Raw genomic sequence first — 15590 nt, forward strand, 5'->3', positions numbered from 1 at the left:
TATAATTTACATTAATTAGGATTAGATACTAAAGGAAAAAGATTCATCCCTTCGGGTTCTCTTCTCTCCTACCTCATTTCGCACTTTACAGTTTTATAGAATCCTTGTTTTCTCTCTGAACCATTAGCAACTAAACCTCGCTGTTAAGGTTAGGAGCTCTGTCTATTGTATGGATTAATACTATTATTTTTCTTTTGTAATTCATGTACTGATTTCCATTTCAAGAATTATTTTCGTTCTCTATCTTATGAATCTAGGTGGAACAAAAGTATGACCCTTATTCTAATTGAGTTCTTGTATAACATGGAAAAGCCCTTTACCTGAACAACAGCTTGAAAACAATTTCTCCTAAATAATTGATGCACGAAAACTTGTCTCTCAACAAATTTCCCTTCGGTAAGTATACCGAATTGTCGTCAAGTAAAAACTCACAATAGAGTGAGGTCGAATCCCATAGGGATTGATTGGTCAAGCAACTTTAGTTGGGAAGACGTGCTAGTTGAACTAAACAGAAATGGGTTGAGAATTGTAAAAAATTAAATGGCGGGAAAGTAAAGTGCAAAAAGTAAATTGTAAAATCTTGAATGGGGATTTGGGAAGATATGCATAAAGATAAATGGAAAAAAGTAAAGATAAAGGGTAAGATCAGAAATGGGGGATTCATTGGACTCAGGAGATGTTGCATTCTCCGGATCAAGTTCATTCTCATCTCTTCCTCAATCAATGCATTCATTGATCTCCTTGGCAATCTTAGGCGATTGGATCCCAATTCCTTGGCAACCCAATATCTCTAAGCTTGAGCAATTACCCAATTCCTTGATTTAATTGCTCATGGGAAGAGATGAAGTATGGTCACTAATTATACCACATGTATTTCCAAATCAAAGTGTTGGGAGGATTACATGTCACTATATCCGTCCAAATGCCAATTTGGTCCAACATGAGAAAGCATTTCTAGTATGATCTCTTCATCCCTTTTCCAAGGCTCAGGGGAGATCCAATGATAGAGAGTTTCTTTTCCAAGACAACTAACCAATTGAATTAAGATTGAAAGCTTTCTAGTAAATCAAGAGAAAGGAAAGAGGTAGAAGAATGAAAACTGTAATTGATCCATCAAATTACAACAGAGCTCCCTAACCCAATGAAAGGGGTTTAGTTGCTCATAGCTCTGGAAATGGAAAATGATGAAGAAGAATACATTCTAGAGTAACTAAAAGTGCAGAAAAGTGAATAAACAAGGTGTAGTTCTCCAAATTGCCAAGCTCCCTTCTAGTTCAAAACTACTCCTATTTATACTACTCTTCTTCCTCTTCTAGTTAGTTCTTCAAGTCTTGGATATGGGCCTTTGATCTTTGAATTGAAACAGTTACAATCTTTAGTGGGTTCAGCTTTGCTTGCAAAAAAGTATGAGTTATGCATGGACGTTAGTTAGGACGTTAGTGGTGTTAACGTTAAGTGAAGATGTGGGTTCGAGAACGTTAGTGACGATCACCATTTCCACTAACGTTTCAACCCACTAATGATCCACGTTAACTTCAACGTTAGTGGCATTAATGTGACCACTACCGTTGCCTCTTGGTCTTTTGCAAACGTTATTGGTGTTCACCTTTTTCAATAACATTGGCTCTTGGGTCTTCTCCCCATGTTAGAGTTCATGTTAGTGTAACTAACATGACCTGTTCATACCCTGGGTCGAGCTGTCCGACCCGGGATGTTCTACAAAGCGACCGACCTCTTCAAAGTCAGGACAATCCGACCTTTTCTCAAAGAGCTCGGCCAAATTGCCAGGGAAGCCCAAATAAAGGGCCCAAATAGAGGAACACAACCCGAACCCAAAGGAAGCCTAAGCCTATAGAGATAAAGGCGGTTCCCATGAAGATAAAGATAAGATAAGATAACTAACTTATCTTATCTGAAAAGGTCACTCTACACCATTATAAATACACTGGAGCACCCAGGTATAACTCATACTCTGATTCTACTCAATACCTGCTTAATACCCTTGCTGACTTAAGCATCGGAGTCCCTTGCAGGTACCCCCCACCCTCTGGGGACGAAGGATCAGCACCACTACCAAGTCCAACATACCGGACACAATAACTCCGACCAGTACAGAAGATCTCTTCCGAGATCGACCTATAGTTTCAGGTGACCCTCGGAACATGACCCTTAACGTGGGCATGCCTAAGCTTCGAGAGTGTTAGTGACACTTACCTTTGTCACTAACACTACAAACGCCCCTCCTTCCCACGTTATAGTTTACGTTAATTGGATTAACGTGGCTACTAACGTGGTGGTGATTGCCATCACCAACGTTAGTGACAAAGGTGAGTGTCACTAACGTTGGCTCATCATGCTTAGCTCCACGTTACTCTTCATGTTAGTGGTCTTAACGTGACCACTAATGTGGGCATTCTTGGCTTAGTCCAACGTTAGTGACAAAGGTGAGTGTCACTAACGTTGGCAATTGCTTCCTCCCCCAAGTTAGACTTCACGTTAATTGGATTAACGTGGCTCTTAACGTGGCTAAATGTGCCCTTGTGGAACGTTAGTAGCATTCACTTTTACCACTAACGTTGGAGCTCCTCTTTTCCTCCACGTTAGCTACCACGTTAATGTACTTAACGTGGCAACTAACGTGGGCTATGATGTCGTCGAAGGCGTTATTGGCGATCACTTTTTCCATTAACGCTACAGCTTGTCCCCATTCCACGTTAGTGGTCACGTTAATTAGCTTAACGTGACAACTAACGTGGCTCCTTCTTGCTTCCTTTGTCCTGAAATCAAGCAATTAAAGTGCATCAAAGCTCCTGTTCCAAGTCATGAGATCATTCATCATCAATTATATCATTCAATTCATGATTAATTCTCATGAAATCATGTAAAGTTCACAATGTTTGCTTGAATCAAAGTGTAAGTGTATTTTCATCCAAAAACTTGCTTATTTACTAAGAAAATGCATGAAACTACCCTAAAACTATAAAGAAAAGGTCAGTGAAACTGGCCAAGATGCCATGTCATCAATAATCCTCTTATATTTTAGGTAATTAGGGATTTTGTGCCATATAAATTAGGGTTTTCTACCCTTGCCTTCTGGATCACGCCTTGCTTTAAGTTTGTGTTGACAACCCTCTGCTTCTTCAAAGTTGTCCCTGCGGCTTGATATCCAGACTTTTAGTGATTTGTCCAATGACTTTTTAGTGTTCTATATATGGAACATTTTTTTAGTCTTGGATGATGTTCGTAGCCCTGTTTGAGATTGTGCCTTCTTTGAGTGGAGTTGTATCCTTTTTGGCTAAGCGCATTTGAGCCTTAAGTCGTACTTGCGCCTCTTCTTTAGCTGACGTCGACCTATATGACTTTGCCCCTGCTTGAGTTCGGACTTTTTCGTTAGACCGTGCTTTTAGAGTTTCGATCTCTTCGGGGAAGTTGTGCTCAAGCATCCTGACTTTGGTCGATCTTTGAGTGGTTTCTCCTTGTGCGAGCCTGGTATTGCCCCTTTTACTTTGTTGAGGGGACTTTTCAGCCTTCTTCCGACTTGTTTGTCTTCGCTGTTCGGGCTTTTTAGTCATAATCCAACAACTTTTTAGGTAGTGTTCCGATGGGTAACCTTTTTATAGTTTGTTTGGATGACTTTTTAGCTCTGTCTTTGAGGCTGTGCTTTTTGCTTTTTAAGTAGTGTCTTTTTTCAAGACTTCGTACTGATGAGCGGATAATTTATACGCTTTTTGGCACTATTTTTAGTATGTTTTTAGTACATTTTAGTTAGTTTTTAGTATGTTTTTATGAGTTTTTATTTAAAATTCACTTTTCTGGGATTTACTATGAGTTTGTGTGTTTTTCTGTGATTTTAGGTAATTTCTGGCTGAAATTGAGGGACCTAAGCAAAAGTCTGATTCAGAGGCTGAAAAAGGATTACAGATGCTGTTGGATTCTGACCTCCCTACTCTCGAAGTGGATTTTCTAGAGCTACAGAAGTCCAATTGGCGCTCTCTTAATTGCGTTGGAAAGTAGACATCCTGGGCTTTCCAGCAATATTTAATAGTCCATACTTTGCCCGAGAATTGATGGCCCAAACCGGCATTTCAAATCAGCTTCAGAATTCCCGGCTTTAAACGCCAGAACTGGCACAAAAATGGGAGTTAAACGCCCAAACTGGCACAAAAGCTGGCGTTTAACTACAGGAAAAGTCTCTACACATGAAAGCTTAAATTCTCAGCCCAAGCACACACCAAGTGGACCCCGAAAGTGGATTTTTACGTCATTTACTCATTCTTGTAAACCCCAGGTCACTAGTTCACTATAAATAGGACTTTTTGCCATTGTATCTATACCTCATGACACTTTACACATTTCATATTGTACTTTCTACGGCATGAGTCTCTAAACCCCATGGTTGGGGGTGAGGAGCTCTGCTGTGTCTTGATGGATTAATGCAATTACTACTGTTTTTCATTCAATCATGCTTGCTTCCATTCTAAGATATCACTCGTTCCTCAATTTGATGAATGTGATGATCTGTGACACTCATCATCATTCTCACCCATGAACGTGTGCCTTACAGCCACCTCCGTTCTACTTTAGATTGAGTGGATATCTCTTGGGTTCTTTAACCAGAATCTTCGTGGTATAAGCTAGAATGTATTGGCGGCCATTCTTGAGAATCCGGAAGGTCTAAACCTTGTCTTTGGTATTCTGAGTAGGATTCAGGGATTGAATGACTGTGATGAGCTTCAAACTCACGATTGTGGGGCGTTAGTGACAGACGTAAAAGAATCACTGGATTTTATTCCGACATGATCGAGAACCGAGAGATGAATAGCCGTGCTGTGACAGAGCGCGTTGAACATTTTCACTGAGAGGATGGGAGGTAGCCATTGACAATGGTGAAACCCTACATACAGCTTGCCATGGAAGGAGCCTTGTGTGCATGAAGAAGAAGACAGTAGGAAAGCAGAGATTCAGAAGATAGAGCATCTCCAAAACTTCAACCTGTTCTCCATTACTGCAAAACAAGTATTTATTTCATGTTTTTCTACTTTTCACAATTAAACCTGAGAATTATTGATATCCTGACTAAGAGTTACAACATAACCATAGCTTGCTTCAAGCCGACAATCTCCGTGGGATCGACCCTTACTCACGTAAGGTATTACTTGGATGACCCAGTGCACTTGCTGGTTAGTTGTGCGGAATTACAAAAGTGTGATTGCAATTTCGTGCACCAAGTTTTTGGCGCTATTGCCGGGGATTGTTCGAGTTTGGACAACTGACGGTCTATCTTGTTGCTTAGATTAGGAATATTTTATTTTTGTTGGTTTAGAGTCTTTTATTTGAGTCTAGTTTCATATTTTAAGTTTGGTGTCAATTGCATGCTTTTACTTTCTCTTAATTTTTTTTCGAAATTGCATAGTCCTAGCTGTTTCTTTACCTATAAAAATTCTAAGTTTGGTATCTTCTTTGTGTTTTCCTTTAAATTTTCGAAAATTTGTGTTTGATTTTCTAAAAATTTTAAGTTTGGTGTCATTTTGTTATTTTTCTCTTTCCACATTTCAAAAATCAAATCTTTTTCAAAATAATTTTCAATCATATCTTCTTAATTGCTAATTCCAAAATCTTTTTAATTAATTAATTAATTTAGTTTTCAATTTGCTTTGATTTTTTTTCTTTTGGTTTTCGAATTTTTTATTTTATTTTTCATTCATTTTAGTTTATTATTTTCAGTTACTTTAAAAAAAAAAATATATATATATATATATATATATATATATATATATATATATATATATATATATATATAACAATATCCACATCCTCTCCCTTTCTCCATCATGGACCTAAGTGGAATTGAGCAGTCCAGAAGGACTCTGGGGTCATATGCTAACCCCATTACAGCTGCATATGGGAGTAGCATCTGTATACCTCCCATTAAAGCAAGCAGCTTTGAGCTAAATCCTCAGCTCATTATCATGGTGCAGCAAAATTGCCAGTATTCCGGTCTTTCACAGGAAGAACCTACTGAGTTTCTGGCACAGTTTTTACAAATTGCTGACACAGTACGTGATAAAGAAGTGGATCAAGATGTCTACAGATTGTTACTGTTTCCATTTGCTGTAAAAGATCAAGCTAAGATGTGGTTGAATAACCAACCCACAGCAAGCATAAAAACATGGAGACAGTTATCAGACAGATTCCTGAATTAATTTTACCCTCCAAAAAGGATGACACAGCTAAGGCTGGACATCCAAGGCTTTAAACAAGAGGATAATGAGTCCCTTTATAATACCTGGGAGAGGTACAGAGGGATGCTAAGGAAATGCCCTTCTGAAATGTTTTCAGAGTGGGTACAGTTAGACATCTTCTACTATGGGGTTACAGAAAAAGCTCAGATGTCTTTAGACCACTCAGCTGGTGGATCTATACACATGAGGAAGACGATTGAAGAAGCTCAAGATCTCATAGATACAGTTGCTAGAAATCATCATCTATACTCAAGCAGTGAGTCCTCTATAAAAGAAGAAGCTATGGCTGTAACTACTGATCCTAATCCTCAAGAACAGATTGTTGAACTTAATCAGCAATTACTCCTGATGACAAAACAGTTAGCAGAATTTAAAGAGATGCTCCAAGAAAATAAAATTGCTAACAAGAATATAGAATCACAGTTGGATCAGACAAAACAGCAGCTATCTAAACAGATAACAGAAGAATGGCAAGCAGTTCAACTAAGGAGTGGAAAGACATTGAATAATTTAGCTCAAAGTAGCAAAAAGCCAAGAAAGGAACAACTGACAGAGGATAACCAAACCACTGCCCAAAATCCCTCTGAGGACAGTAAGAGCCCAGAGAGGAATCCTTCTGGCATTCAAACGCCAGAAAAGGGGGAAAAGTTGGCGTTAAACGCCCATTCCTTGCCCAGTTCTGGCGTTCAAACGCCAGAAAAGGGTGGGAAGCTGGCGTTAAACGCCCATCCTGTACCCAATCCTGGCGTTCAAATGCCAATGAGGAATCAGACACCTGAGAGTGCTGATAGTAACCCCTCTAAGAAGGCTTCTCCAACCACCTCTGTAGGGAATAAACCTGCAACAACTAAGGTTGAAGAATATAAAGCCAAGATGCCTTATCCTCAGAAACTCCACCAAGCGGAACAGGATAAACAATTTGCCCGCTTTGCAGACTATCTCAGGACTTTTGAAATAAAGATTCCATTTGCAGAAGCACTTGAGCAAATACCCTCTTATGCTAAGTTCATGAAAGAGATCTTAAGTCAGAAGAAGGATTGGAGAGAAACTGAAAAGGTGTTTCTCACTAAAGAATGCAGTACAGTCATTCTGAAAAGCTTACCAGAGAAGCTTCAAGATCCAGGAAGCTTTATGATACCATGCACATTAGAAGGTGCTTATACCAAGAGAGCCCTATGTGACCTTGGAGAAAGTATCAACCTAATACCTGCATCTACTATCAGAAAGCCTGGGTTGACTGAAGAAGTCAAACCAACCCGGATATGTCTCCAACTTGCTGATGGCTCCATTAAATATCCATCAGGCATAATTGAGGACATGATTGTCAAGGTTGGGCCATTTGCCTTTCCAACTGACTTTGTAGTGCTGGAAATAGAGGAGCACAAGAGTGCAACTCTCATCCTAGGAAGACCCTTCCTAGCAACTGGACGAACTCTCATTGATGTACAAAAAGGGGAAGTGACCCTGAGAGTCAATGAGGATGAGTTCAAGTTAAATGCTGTCAAAGCTATTCAGCATCCAGACACATCAAATGATTGCATGAGCGTTGATATTATTGACTCTTTGGTGGAAGAGATCAATATGACTGAGAGTCTCGAATCAGAGCTAAAGGATATCTTTAAATATGTTCAGCCTGACATGGAGGAACCAGAGGAAATAAAAGAACCTCTGAAAATTCCTCAGGAATAGGATAAGCCTCCTAAACCCGAGCTCAAGCCACTACCACCATCCCTGAAGTATGCATTTCTGGGAGAAGGTGACACTTTTCCAGTGATCATAAGCTCTGCTTTAAATTCACAGGAAGAGGAAGCACTAATTCAAGTGTTAAAGACACACAAGACAGCTCTTCGGTGGTCCATCAATGATCTTAAAGGCATTAGCCCAGCAAGATGCATGCACAAGATCCTATTGGAAGATAATGCCAAGCCAGTGGTTCAACCACAGAGGCGGCTAAATCCAGCCATGAAGGAGGTGGTGCAGAAAGAGGTCACTAAGTTATTAGAGGCTGGGATTATTTATCCTATTTCTGATAGCCCCTGGGTGAGCCCTGTCCAAGTTGTCCCCAAGAAGGGAGGCATGACAGTGGTTCATAATGAAAAGAATGAAGTGGTTCCTACAAGAACAGTTACAGGGTGGCGTATGTGTATTGATTACAGAAGGCTCAATACAGCCACCAGAAAGGATCATTTTCCTTTACCATTCATAGACCAAATGCTAGAAAGACTAGCGGGTCATGATTATTATTGCTTTTTGGATGGCTATTCAGGCTATAATCAAATTGTAGTGGACCCTCAAGATCAAGAGAAAATAGCATTCACCTGTCCTTCTGGCGTGTTTGCTTACAGAAGAATGCATTTTGGTCTATGCAATGCACCTGCAACCTTTCAGAGGTGCATGCTCTCTATCTTCTCTGATATGGTAGAGAAGTTCCTGGAAGTCTTCATGGATGACTTCTCAGTATTTGGAGACTCATTCAGCTCCTGTCTTGATCATTTAGCACTTGTCCTGAAAAGATGCTAAGAGACTAACCTGGTCTTAAACTGGGAGAAATGTCACTTTATGGTGACTGAAGGAATTGTCCTTGGGCACAAAATTTCAAGCAAGGGAATAGAGGTGGATCAAGAAAAGGTAGAGGTAATTGAAAAATTACCACCACCTGCCAATGTTAAGGCAATCAGAAGCTTTCTGGGGCATGCAGGATTATACAGAAGGTTTATAAAGGACTTTTCAAAAATTACAAAACCTCTAAGCAACCTGCTAGCTGCTGACACACCATTTGTGTTTGACACACAGTGTCTGCAGGCGTTTGGGACCCTGAAAGCCAAGCTGGTCACAGCACCAGTCATCTCTGCACCAGACTAGACATTACCATTCGAACTAATGTCTGATGCCAGTGACCATGCCATTGGTGCAGTGTTGGGACAGAGGCATAACAAGCTTCTGCACATCATTTATTATGCTAGCCGTGTTCTAAATGACACACAGAAGAATTACACAACCACAGAAAAAGAGTTACTTGCAGTGGTTTATGCCATTGACAAGTTTAGATCCTATTTAGTAGGGTCAAAAGTGATTGTGTACACTGACCATGCTGCTCTTAAATACTTACTCACAAAGCAGGATTCAAAACCCAGGCTCATAAGGTAGGTGTTGCTTCTGCAAGAGTTTGATATAGAAATAAGAGACAGAAAAGGGACAGAGAACCAGGTAGCTGATCATCTGTCCCGAATAGAACCAGTAGCAGGGGCGTCCCTCCCTTCTACTGAGATCTTTGAGACCTTTCCAGATGAGCAACTCTTTGCCATTCAGGAAGCTCCATGGTTTGCAGACATTGCAAATTATAAAGCTGTGAGGTTCATACCACAGGAGTACAGCAGGGTGCAAAGAAAAAAATTAATTTCAGATGCCAAGTACTACCTATGGGATGAGCCATATCTCTTTAAGAGATGTGCAGACAGAATAATCTGCAGATGTGTACCTAGAGAGGAAGCACAAAGGATCCTATGGCATTGCCATGGATCACAGTATGGGGGACATTTCGGAGGTGAGCGAACAGCCACTAAGGTCCTGCAATGTGGATTCTACTGGCCTACTCTCTATAGGGATGCCCGAGAGTTTGTGCGTAACTGTGATAGTTGCCAAAGAGCTGGTAACTTGCCTCATGGTTACGCCATGCCTCAATAAGGGATCTTAGAGATTGAATTGTTTGATGTATGGGGTATTGACTTCATGGGTCCCTTCCCACCATCATACTCAAACACTTATATTCTGGTGGCAGTAGACTATGTATCTAAATGGGTAGAAGCAATTGCCACACCCAATAATGATACCAAGACCGTGCTGAAATTCCTCCAGAAACATATCTTCAGCAGGTTTGGTGTTCCCAGAGTACTAATCAGTGATGGGGGCACTCATTTCTGCAATAAATAGCTGTACTCTGCTATGGTCCGATATGGAATTAGCCACAAAGTAGCAACTCCGTATCATCCACAAACAAATGGGCAAGCTGAAGTCTCTAATAGAGAGCTAAAAAAAATCCTGGAACGGACTGTTATTGCCCGTAGAAAGGATTGGGCAAAGAGCTTGGATGATGCTCTGTGGGCATACAGAACAGCATTCAAGACTCCTATAGGAACCTCTCCATACCAACTTGTGTATGGGAAGTCCTGTCATCTGCCCGTGGAACTGGAACATAAAGCCTACTGAGCAACTAGATTCCTAAACATGGATGCTAAGTTAGTTGGTGAAAAAAGATTTCTCCAGCTAAATGAGCTAGAGGAGTTCAGACTCAGTGCCTTTGAAAATGCAAAAATCTATAAGAAAAAGGCAAAGAAGTGGCATGACAAAAAGTTATCATCCAGAGTCTTTGAGCCAGGACAAAAAGTTTTGCTCTTCAACTCTAGGCTCAGACTATTCCCAGGAAAACTTAAATCCCGATGGAGGGGTCCGTATGTGATTACAGGAGTGTCACCATATGGATATGTTGAGCTTCAAGATATTGATTCTGATAAATAGTTCATTGTTAATGGACAGAGGATCAAACATTATCTTGAAAGCAATTTTGAGCAAGAATGCTCAAAATTGAGGCTTGAATGAAGCACAGTTAAGGTCCAGCTAAAGACAATAAAGAAGCGCTTGCTGGGAGGCAACCCAGCTATTAGCAGGTGATTTATTTTACTTAATAGAATATTGACATACATTCTTCAAGGTTGATCATCAAAATTGAAGGAATTCACAGAGTTACAGAAGAATTCAATGCAAAAAGCAGAGAAAAAGAGTTTGTTGGCAAGAAAACACCAGTAAAGGGTACTTTGGGCGTTAAACGCCAGTAAAGGTACCATTTTGGGCGTTAAACGCAAGAATGGGTACTATTCTGGGCGTTTAACGCCAGGATTGCAGCATCCTGGGCGTTTGGCAAAACGCCCAGTGATGAAGGGGTTTCTGGCGTTTAACGCCAGCCAGGGTACCTGGCTGGGCGTTAAATGCCATAATGGCCAATATTTGGGCGTTAAACGCCAGAATGGATACCATTCTGGGCGTATAATTCCAGAAAGGTAGGGGACAGAGATTTTGTTTTCCACTTCAAATTTTTTCAAACTTTCTTGTTTTGATCCATAATTTTCTGCATAAACACATTACAAACATTCATCATTCACCTTCAAATTTCAAAAATTAAATAATTTTCTAAATCATTCTTCAAATCTCTTTCAAATCCTTTCCAAATCTTCTTCAAAAACTCAAATATCTTCTCAAATTCTTTCCATATCTTCTCAAATCTCCTTCAAAATTTTCGAAATCAATCCCCCTCCCTTATAAATACATGTTCGGCCATCCCCCTCTCCCCACCATTCGAATTTGCTCTCCTCCTCTCTCTCCTCTTTCCTTTCTTTTGCTTGAGGGCAAGCAAACCTCTAAGTTTGGTGCGCTTTTCCGTGATCACTAAGCCAAGATTTATCAAGATCATGGCTCCTAAAGGAAAACAAACCAATTCAAAAGGCAAGAAAGAGAATAATCCAAAGAATCTTTGGAGTCAAGAGAAGTTCTTAACCAAAGAACATGCAGACCATTACCACAAAATAATGGGTCTGAGGTCAGTGATCCCGGAAGTCAGATTTGATCTGAAAGAAGATGAATATCCGGAGATCCAAGAGCAAATTCGAAACAGAGGATGGGAAGTTCTAACCAACCCTGAGACAAAGGTTGGAAGAAACATGGTTCAGGAATTCTACTCAAATCTGTGGCTGACAAATAAGCAGAGAATGACTGGAATTGCTTTTCATACCTACAGAACCATGGTCAGAGGGAGAATTATTTAATTCTATCTGGACAAAATAAAAGAGGTCTTCAAATTGCCTCAACTACAAGATGATCCTGAATCCTTTAATAGGAGAATGGTGAGAGTAGATAAGGGGTTGGATCAAGTTCTAGAGGACATATGCCTCCCTGGAACTAAGTGGACAACCAATTCAAAAGGTGTCCCAAACCAACTCAAGAGGGGAGATCTCAAACCAATTGTAAGAGGTTGGCTAGACTTCATTGGGCGTTCTATATTGCCCACTAGCAAGCGTTCTGAGGTCACGGTCAAGAGAGCAGTGATGATTCATTGCATTATGCTTGGAAAAGAAGTGGAAATTCATCATTTGATTTCTTGTGAGATTTACACAATTGCAAACAAGAACTCCATTGAAGCCAAACTGGCTTACCCAAGCTTAATCTCTCTGCTATGCAAAGATGCTGGGGTGAAGATGGGAGTAGATGAATTCATCCCAATTAAACATCCAATCACCAAGAAGTCAATGGAAGGACAAATGCAAGATAACTCTATCAAAAGGAGGGCGCAGGAATTCCTCCCCGAACTTCCTGAAATTGACTACTAAGCCAGCCTAGAAGCATCTGTTGCCAAGCTGCAAGAAACTATGGAACAAATTAAGGAAGAACAGCAGAATCAAAACTGCATGCTCTGTAAATTGCTGAAGGAACAAGAGAAGCAGGGGCGTGAGCTATAGGAGCTGAAGCACCAGAAGCTCTCCCTTGAAGGGTCAAATACCCCACAAGTTGAGGGAGCATCCACTTCTCAAAATCAAGGTTGTTGAGTCCTAACTCTGTGATAACCTCTATCATTAGGAGCCTATTTTAGAGTCATTTAAATTTTTTTTTTATTACTATTAGTCTTATCTTATATTTATTTTTGAGTCTTGTTCTTAATTCATGATTAATAAAATTTAAGGTTCATGTCTTAAAGCTATGAATGTCCTATGAATCCATCACCTCTCTTAAATGAAAAATGTTTTAATCACAAAAGAACAAGAAGTACAGGATTTCAAATTCATCTCTGAAAATAATTGAATTAGTTTGATGTGGTGACAATACTTTTTGTTTTCTGAATGAATGCTTGAACAGTGCATATGTCTTTTGAATTTGTTGATTAAAGAATGTTAAACTTGTTGGCTCTTGAAAGAATGATGGAAAAAGAGAAATGTTATTGAGGATCTGAAAAATCATCAGATTGATTCTTGAAGCAAGAAAAAGCAGTGAAATGAAAAAAAAGAGAAAGAGAAGAGAGAGAGCAAGTAGAAAAAGCCAATAGCCCTTTAAACAAAAAGGAAAGGGTAAAAAATAAAAAGTGATCCAAGGCAAAAAGAGCGTGCTTAAGAACCCTGGACACCTCTAATTGGGGACTCTAGCAAAGCTGAGTCACAATCTGAAAAGGTTTACCCAGTTATGTGTCTATGGCATGTATGTATCCGGTGGTAATACTGGAAGACAGAGTGCTTTGGGCCACAGCCAAGACTTATAAAGTAGCTGTGTTCAAGAATCATCATACTTAACTGGGAGAATCAATAACACTATCTAAATTCTGAGTTCCTATAGATGCCAATCATTCTAAACTGCAAAGGATAAAGTGAGATGCCAAAACTGTTCAGAGGCAAAAAGTTACTAGTCCCACTCATCTAACTGGAGCTAAGTTTCATTGATATTTTGGAGCCTATAGTATGTTTTCTTCTTTTCATCCTATTTGATTTTCAGTTGCTTGGGGACAAGCAATAATTTAAGTTTGGTGTTGTGATGAGCGGATAATTTATACGCTTTTTGGCACTATTTTTAGTATGTTTTTAGTACATTTTAGTTAGTTTTTAGTATGTTTTTATGAGTTTTTATTTAAAATTCACTTTTCTGGGCTTTACTATGAGTTTGTATGTTTTTCTGCGATTTCAGATAATTTCTGGCTGAAATTGAGGGACCTGAGAAAAGATCTGATTCAGAGGCTGAAAAAGGACTGCAGATGCTGTTGGATTCTGACCTCCCTACACTCGAAGTGGATTTTCTGGAGCTACAGAAGCCCAATTTGCGCGCTCTCAATTGCGTTGGAAAGTAGACATCCTGGACTTTCCAGAATTATATAATAGTCCATACGTTGCCCAAGAATTAATGGCCCAAACCGGCGTTTTAAATCAGCTTCAGAATTCTCGGCGTTAAACGCTGGAACTGGCACAAAAATGAGTTAAACGTCGGAACTGGCACAAAAATGGGAGTTAAACACCCAAACTGGCACAAAAGCTGGCGTTTAACTCCAGGAAAAGTCTCTACACATGAAAGCTTCAATGCTCAGCCCAAGCACACACCAAGTGGACCCCGGAAGTGGATTTTTACGTCATTTACTCATTCTTGTAAACCCCAGGTCACTAGTTCACTATAAATAGGACTTTTTGCTATTGTATCTGTACCTCATGACACTTTACATGTTTCATATTGTACTTTCTATGGCATGAGTCTCTAAACCCCATGGTTGGGGGTGAGGAGCTCTGCTGTGTCTTGATGGATTAATGCAATTACTACTATTTTTCATTCAATCACGCTTGCTTCCATTCTAAGATATCATTTGTTCCTCAATTTGATGAATGTGATGATCCGTGACACTCATCATCATTCTAACCCATGAACGTGTGCCTAACAACCACCTCCGTTCTACTTTAGATTGAGTGGATATCTCTTGGGTTCTTTAACCAGAATCTTCGTGGTATAAGCTAGAATGTATTGGCGGCCATTCTTGAGAATTCAGAAGGTCTAAACCTTGTCTGTGGTATTCTGAGTAGGATTCAGGGATTGAATGACTGTGATGAGCTTCAAACTCGCGATTGTGGGGCATTAGTGACAGACGCAAAAGAATCACTGGATTCTATTCCGACATGATCGAGAACCGACAGATGAATAGCCGTGCTGTGACAAAGCGCGTTGAACATTTTCATTGAGAGGATGGGAGGTAGCCATTGACAACAGTGAAACCCTACATACAAAAGTCGTGGGATCGACCCTTACTCACGTAAGGTATTACTTGGACGACCCAGTGCACTTGCTGGTTAGTTGTGCGGAATTACAAAAGTGTGATTGCAATTTCGTGCACCACGTACCTTTTAGCAAAACATTCCTGGCCTTCCTCTGGCCGTTTGCGAGATGTCTTCGTCCGTTTTTGTGGATCTTTGTAGAGTGTCGGTACTTTGTTGCCCGACTTCTTTTGATCACTTCTGATTTTGTCCACTTTCTGGTTGGTCGAGGTGGTCCTTGGGGCTAATTTGTCCGACGACCTTTTAGTGTTTTCGTAGAACACTTTTTAGTCATTCTGAACAATTTTGATAGCCTTGTCGTGGAGCCGTGGCTTTTTGGGCGGAGCTATGTCCGTTTTAGCGCACGTTTTTCGTTGGTCCGACATCTTCTTGTCGGTCCAAGTTGTAGCTTTCGTTGGTCCGACTTCTTCTTTTCGGTCCAGTTGTAGCTTTCGTTGATCCGACTTCTTCTTGTCGGTCTCTTCTGAGTTATGTCTGTAATCCTCTTTCTTGGACCTTGTTCAAG

This window comes from Arachis hypogaea, chromosome 4 (assembly GCF_003086295.3).
Source record: "Arachis hypogaea cultivar Tifrunner chromosome 4, arahy.Tifrunner.gnm2.J5K5, whole genome shotgun sequence".
Taxonomy (NCBI): domain Eukaryota; kingdom Viridiplantae; phylum Streptophyta; class Magnoliopsida; order Fabales; family Fabaceae; genus Arachis; species Arachis hypogaea.